General features: G+C 40.7%; 1 protein-coding gene and 1 non-coding gene across 2 annotated transcripts in view; one reads left to right on the top strand and one right to left on the bottom strand.

Moving 5' to 3' along the window:
* The window catches only part of MAGT1 (magnesium transporter 1), a 62,496-nt gene that overhangs the window by 28,852 nt on the left and 25,790 nt on the right, over window positions 1-7,854 (top strand). The window lies entirely within an intron of this gene.
* Window positions 2,309-2,411, bottom strand: LOC144238887 (U6 spliceosomal RNA). The gene has a single exon (XR_013337248.1). It is a non-coding gene; the product is annotated as a U6 spliceosomal RNA (small nuclear RNA).

Here is a 7,854-nt window from a genome sequence, read left to right on the forward strand (position 1 = left end):
AGCTCTTCTCTTTTTCTTATTATTCTTTTATCTTTATGCTGTTCAGCTTTGTTTCTTTCTATTATCCTGTCTTCCAGATTGCTGAACCATTCTCCTGTGTCTCCAAGTGTGCTGTTTATTGCCTTTAATGTATTTTTCAATTCAGTTATTGTGTTCTTCAGCTCTGTCTGGTTCTTTTCGATAATTTTTTTTCTCTTAAGTTCTTTCTGAGTTCATCCATCTTCTTCTCAAGTCCAGTGAGTACTTTTTTTTTAATGTTTTATTTATTTCTGAGAGAGAGACAGAGAGAGACAACGTGAGCAGGGGAGGGTCAGTTAGAGAGGGAAACACAGAATCCGAAGCAGGCTCCAAGCTCTGAGCTGGCTGTCAGCACAGAGCCTGACGCGGGGCTCAAACCCATGAACTGTGAGATCATGGCCTGAGCCGAAGTTGGACGCTTAACTGACTGAGCCACCCAGGCACCCCCAACAAGTACTTTTATGACCATTACTTTGAACTCTTTATCGGCATATTGCTTATGCCCATTTTGATTACCTCTTTTTCTGTGATTTTGGCTTGTTCTTTTATTTGGGACACATTCTTCTGTCTCTTCATCTTTTCTGTTTCTCTGTGTTTATTTCTTTGTGGGTAGGTCACTTACATCTTCTAGTCTTTTTCTTTTTCCTGGTGTTGATAGTAGTGGCCTTGTATAGAAGAGGCCTCATGGTGCCCTGTAGCACAATCATCCCTGTACATCAGAACCAAGTGCTCCCTGTATGAGCTATATGTGTCCTCCTGTTGTGGATGAACTGTGATTCCTATGGGCATGGTGGTGGGTGAGGCTGGCCCTCATCCCAACTGTCTTCAATGACCTGTTTCACCTACTGCAGGTGTACTGGGCAGGGTTTGCTTCCTACACTGTTGAGAGGCCCTGCTGCTGCCCTCATGGGCTTGTTGGTGGGTGGGTCTGGCCCTAAACCTGGTTGTTTACAACTAGATGCTGCAATAGCTGCAGATGCAGGGAAGGGTAGTGCTGGTGCTGGCAGTCAGCTAAGAGGCCCACCTTTAGGAACTGCAGGCATGCTGTTGTATGTGGTTGTTTTCTCCTCACCCCAGGACAAGATTCATTTTGGAGGGGTGCCAGTTCCAACTGGGGCTGCTTGCCAAGTGTGGTGTGGGGCAGGAGCCACTTTGCAGGGGCACTTGCTGCGGTGTGTGTGTTGAGTGGGGCAGGTTTACCAAAGAATACCAGAGCCAGACATATGGCACTAACAAGGTAGATGGAGAGTGTATGAACTGGCTCCCACAAGTGTCTGAGTGTGTAGGCTAGGGATGGGCAAAGATAAATGGTGCCCACCAACACTTTTATTCCCGGAGAAGTCTGCAGATTCCTGCCCCTCCAGCACATGTCCTAAAATTGGTGGATAATTTTCCTTCATGTATACCCCAGGTACTTTTCAAACTACTGCTTCTGAATTTCAGGCTAAGTTATTTAGTGTGCTGCTCTTTGAGGACAGGGATTCATTTTCCTTTTCCTATTTCCTTCTTGCTCTCCCAGAGTTAAGCCCCACTTATTTTCAAAGCAAGATGTATGGAGACCCGTCTTCCCCAGTGCAGGCCTCCAGATCCAGGGGTACCTGGTGTGGGATCTGATTAATTGTCTTGCTCCCCTGTGCTGATGATGTCTCTAATATTCATGGTCAGTTTTACTGGGGGTTTGGTTTCCAACCACATCTCCATTCCTCCTACCCTTTTTGATGTGGTCTTCTATGTATGACTAGCAATGGAAGATCTGTTCTGCTGGTCTTCAGGTCATTTTCAGAATTAATTTGCAATGCATGTAATGGCTGCCTTAATGTGTCTATGGGACAAGGTGAGCTCAAGATCCTCCTACTCCTCCATCTTCCCTTGGCCACAGGAAGGTTTAAATATTTATTTATTTTGAAAGAGAGCAAGCAAGAGAGTTGTGGGGAGGGACAGAAAGAGAGGGAGAGAATCCCAAGCAGGTTCCATGCTGTTAGCATGGAAGGGCTCTATTCCATAAACCCTGAAGTCATGAACCTGAGCCAAAAGGAAGAGTCCATTGCTTAACCAGCTGAGCCACCTAGGCGTCCTGGTCACAAGAACTTTTAAATAGGACTTCTCTTATGTGAGATCTAGAGTAGTTAATGAGGTAAAAGCTGAACTTGAGCTAGCCATGAAATGTAATGGTCAGTGCTATTAGAATGTGGAAAATGAGTAGTAATCAAGTAGGTTTTGTAGTTTTTTATTGTGTTAAGCTATATATAATACAAAAAGTTACCATTTTAACTAGTTTTTCTTTCTTTTCTTAAACATGGAATGCTTCACAAATTTGTCATCCTTATGCAGGGGCCATGCTAATATTCTCTCTATCATTCTAATTATAGTATACGTGCTGCCAAAGTGAGCACTGACCAGTTTTAACTATAATTTATCAAGTAACTTTTTAAATCACAGTGTGACTCCTACCATTGTGCCACCACAATTACAATTACAATTATGTAATATTGAAGTTCTTAGTAAAATAGGTACCTGTCTACCCTCTTGCTTCCTGATTTAGTGGAAAATCTCCTTCTTCCTGTTCAAAGGTTAACCCTTTTCCTGTGCTTTGGATCCCATACCCATTAGCTCTATCCATCATGATTTTTTCTTTGCACCTGTATTTTAAAAAGGTTAAGGTTATTTATTTTGAGAGACAGAGAGAGCAGAGAAGGGGCAGAGAGAAAGGGAGAGAGAGAATTCCAGGCAGGCTCCATGCTGCCAGAGTGGAGTCCGATGCAGGGCTTGAACTCATGAACCATGAAATCATGACTTGAGCCAAAATCAAGAGTCAGGCCCTTAACCGACTGCGTCACCCAGGCGTTCCAGCAGCTGTACTTTTTTAAATTAAGACTTTAACAGGCACCTGGGTGGCCCAGTCGGCTAAGTGTCCAACTTCAGCTCAGATCATGACCTCACGGTTCATGGGTTCGATTGAGCCTTGTGTCTGGCTCTGTGCTGACAGCTAGCTCAGAGCCTGGAGCCTGTTTCTTCTGATTCCGTGTCTCCCTCTTTCTCTGACCCTCCTCTGCTCATGCTTTCTCTCCCTGTCTCTCAGAAATAAATAAAACATTGAAAAATTAAAAAATTAAGACTTAAAAAATTTTTTTAATGTTTTATTTATTCTTGAGAGAGACAGACCGAGCATGAGCGCAGGAGGAGCAGAGTGAGAGAGGGACACAGAATCCGAAGCAGGCTTCAGTCTCTGAGTTGTTAGCACAGAGCCCGATGCGAGGCTTGAACTCACAACCCATGAGATCATGACCTGAGCTGAAGTCGGACACCCAACCAACTGAGCTACCCAGGCTCCCCAAGACTGTTTTTTTTTTCTTTTTTTTTTTAAAGATTTTTTTTTAACACTTTTATTTATTATTGAGAGACAGAGACCGCGCATGAGCATGGGAGGGACAGAGAGAAAGGGAGACACAGAATCTGAAGCAGGCTCCAGGCTCTGAGCTGTCAGCATGGAGCCTGATGCCGGGCTTGAAATCACAAACCATGAGATCATGACCTGAGCCGAAGTCAGGTGCTTGACTGATTGAGCCACTCAGTTGCCCCGACTATTTTTTTTCCTAAGAGCAGCTTAAGGTTCACAGAAGAATTGAGGGGCAGATATGGAGATTTTCCATATACCCCTTGCCCTCACACATGGATAGCCTCTCCCATTATCAACATTCCCCACCTGAGTAGTACATTTGTTACAGTTGATGAACCTGCATTGACACATCATAAATACCCAAAGTACATAATTTACATTAGAATTCACTCTTGGTCTTATACATTCTATTGGCTTAGACAAGTGTATAATGATATGTATCCATCAGTATGGTATTATAAAGAGTATTTTCACTGCCCTAATAATCCTCCATACTCTGCCAATTCATCCCTCATCCATCCCTTGGTAACCACTGATATTTTTACTATTTCCGTATTTTGCCTTTTCCAGAATGTCATATCATTGGAATCATACAGTACATAAACTTTTCAGATTGACTTCTTTTACCCAGTAATATATATTTAAAGTTTCTCTATGTCTTTTTATGGCTTGATAGTTAATTTCTTTGTAGTGCTGAATAATATTCTATTGTCTGGATATACCAAGGTTTCTTCATTCATGTATTGAAAGACATCTTAATTGCCTCCAGCTTTTAGCAATTATGAATAAAGCTCCTTTAAACATCCATGTGCAGGCTTTTGTACAGACATTAAGTTTTCAACTCCTTTGGGTAAATATCAAGGAGTGTGATTGCTGGATCATATGGTAAAACTGGTAGGTTTGTAAGAAACTGCCAGTCTTTCAAAGTGGCTGCATCATTTTTAATTTCTAATAGCAATAAATGAGAGCCTCCATTGCTCCACATAGTCATCAGTATTTGGCGTTGTCAAGTGTTCTGCATTTTGGCTATTCTAATATAGTGGTATAGTGGTATCTTACTGTTTTAATTTGCATTTCCCTGATGACATATCATGTAGAGCATCTTTTCAAATGTTTATTTGCCATTCATAGATCTTCTTTGATAAGGTCTTTGGCCCAGTCTTTCTTAAAGTAGGCTTCATGACCAATGGGGAGCCCAATGTGGGGCTTTAACTCATGACCCTGAGATCAAGACCTGAGCTGAAATTGAGAGTTGGAAGCTGAAATGAATAAGCCATCCTGGTGCACCATGGCCCATTTTTTAAATCAGCTCATTTGTTCTCTTATTGTTGAATTTTAAGAGTTCTTTGTATATCTTAGAGAATAGTCATTTATCAGATGTTTGTGTTACCTCTACTGGCCCTACCACCCTGAATGCGCTCAATCTTATCTCAGAAACTAAGCAGGGTCGGGCCTGGTTAGTAGTTGGATGGGAGATGTGTGTGTTGCAAATTTTTTCTCCCAATCTGTGTGTCATCTCACTTTCTTGACTGCTTTTCACCAGAAGTTTTTAATTTTAATGAAGTATAATTTATGAGTTATTTCCATCATGGATAATGTCTTTGGTGTTATATCTAAGAACTTATCACTATATCCATGGTCATTTAGGTTTTTTCCTACATTACTGTCTAGGAGTTTTATATTTTTTTCCTTTTACATTTAGGTCTTTGATCCATTTTGAATTAATCTTTGTGAAAACCATAAATTTCATGTTTAGATTAGTTGGATTATTTATTTATTTTTCTCATGGACATCCAGTTGTTTTAACATCATTTGTTGAAAAGACTGTCCTTTCTCCATGTAACTACCTTTCTCTTTTGTCAAAGATCAGTTTTATGTGGGTCTGTTTCTGGGCTCTCTATTCTGTGCCATTGATCTATGTGCTTTTTGGCCAATACCACACCATTTTGATTACCGTAGCTTGAAGCTGAGTAGTGACAGTCTTCTAACTTTGTTCTCCTTCAACATTGTGTTGGAGGGGCGCCTGGGTGGCTCAATCGGTTAAGCGGCCGACTTCGGCTCAGGTCATGATCTCGCGGTTCATGGGTTTGAGCCCCGCGTCGGGCTCTGTGCTGACAGCCAGCTCAGAGCCTGGAGCCTGTTTCAGATTCTGTGTCTCCCTCTCTCTCTGACCCTCCCCTGCTCACACTGTGTCTCTCTCTCTCTCAGAAATAAGTAAAATATTAAAAAAAAACCCTTTGTGTTGGTTATTCTAGACATTAGAATTACTTTGTTGATATCCACAAAAGTACTTGCTGGCATTGTGACTGAGACTGTACTGAATCTGTAGATGAAGTTTGGAAGACATCTTGACAATATTGAATCTTCTTATCCATGAACATGAAATATCTCTCCATTTTGCTATTTCTTCTTTGATTTCTTTCATCAGAGTTTTGTAGTTTTCCTCATATTGATCTTGTACATATTTTGTTAGGTTTATACTTAAATNTAAAAAAATTTTAACATTTATTTATTATTAAGAAACAGAGAGAGACAGAGCATGAGCAGGGGAGGGGCAGAGAGAGAGACACAGAATCTGAAGCAGACTCCAGGCTCTGAGCTAGCTGTCAGCACAGAGCCTGACGCAGGGCTCAAATCCACAAACTACGTGATCATGACCTGAGCCGAAGTCAGACATTTAACTGACTGAGCCACCCAGGCGCCCCTATTTTTTTAAATTTTAAAAAAAGTTTTCATTTATTTCTGAGAGAGAATGAGACAGAGGTACGAGTGGGGAAGGGGCAGAGAGAAAGGGAGACACAGAATCCGAAGTAGGCTCCAGGCTACGAGCTGTCAGCACAGAGCCCGATGTGGGGCTTGAACTTGTGAGCTGTGAGATCATGATCTGAGCCGAAGTCGGATGCTCAAGCAACTAAGCCACACAGGTGTCCCTTTAAATGTTTTTAATATTTATTTTATTTTTGAGAGACAGAAAGAGCATTAAGTGAGAGAGGGGCAAAGGGAGGAGAATACAGAATCCAAAGCAGGCTTCAGGCTCATAGTTGTCAGCACGGAGCCCAGGATGGGACTTGAGCCCACAAACTGTGACATCATTACTTGAGCCGAAGCCAGGCATCTAACTGACTGAGCCACTCAGGCGCCCTGTATTGTTTTTCCCTTGTTCATTGCTGGTATATGTGAAAGTGGTTGGCTTTCGTATATTCAGCTTGTAATCTGCAACCTTGCTATAATCGATTATTAGTTATAGGAGTTATTTTGGTCGATTCTTTTGGATCTTCTATAGATGATCCTGTCGTTCATAAACGAAGACAATTTTTTTCCTTCCTTCCCAATCTATATGCCTTTTATTTCCTCTTTTATCTTATTGCATTACTGCATTAGTTAGAACTTCTAGGATGCTGTTGAAAAGGATTGGTTACAAAGGCCATTCTTGTACCTAATCTTACTAGGAAAGCTTTGAGTTTCTCATCATTAATTATAATGTTATTCGTAGGATTTTTGTAGACATTTTTATCAAATTGAGGAAGCTCCCCCTCTAATCTAAGTTTACTGAGAGATTTTATCATGTATAAGTTCGGATTTTGTCGAATGATTTTCCAGTATCAATAAGATCATGTGATTCTTTTTTTTTAATAGTTTATTGTCAAGTTGGTTTCCATATAACACCCAGTGCTCATCCCCACAAGTGCCCTCCTCCATGCCCCTCCTCCCCTCTCCCCCACACCCATCAGTCCTCAGTTTGTTCTCAGCATGTAATGACCTTTTTAATCCTTGATAACTTTCCTTATTTTTAAGTCTGCTCCATCTAAAATTAATACAGTTATTCCTGCTTTTTTTTTTTATGTTTTATTTATTACTGAGAGAGAGAGGGAGACACAGAACCTGAAGCAGGCTCCAGGCTCTGAGCTAGCTGTCAGCGCACAGAGCCCGACACAGAGCTCGAACCCACGAACCGTGAGATCATGACCTGAGCTGAAGTCGGACGCTTAACCGACTGAGCCACCCAGGCGCCCCATTTCCTGCTTTCTTTTGATTAGTGTTAGTATGGTATATTTTTCTCCATCCTTTTCATTTATATATTATCCATATATTTAATCTATATGTGTCTCTATATTTAAAGTGAGTTTCTTATAGTGAACATATACATGGGTCTTGTTTTTTGAACCACTCTGACAATTTCTGTCTTTTAATTGGTGTATGTAGACCATTGATACTCATATTATTTATATAGTTGGATTATTTATGTAGTTGGATTAATGTCTACCATATTCATTGTTTTCTATTTGTTGTCCTTATTCTTTCTTCCTATTTTTATCTTCCATTCTTTTTCTGTCTTTTGTATAGTTGGACATATTATGTGATTCTGTTTTCTCTCCTTTCTTAAAATAATGTTATAATTTTTTTTTTGTTTTTGTTTTTGCTTTTGTAGTACTTGCTCT

The sequence above is a fragment of the Crocuta crocuta genome, unplaced genomic scaffold, assembly GCF_008692635.1.
Source record: "Crocuta crocuta isolate KB4526 unplaced genomic scaffold, BGI_CrCroc_1.0 scaffold2801, whole genome shotgun sequence".
Classification (NCBI taxonomy): domain Eukaryota; kingdom Metazoa; phylum Chordata; class Mammalia; order Carnivora; family Hyaenidae; genus Crocuta; species Crocuta crocuta.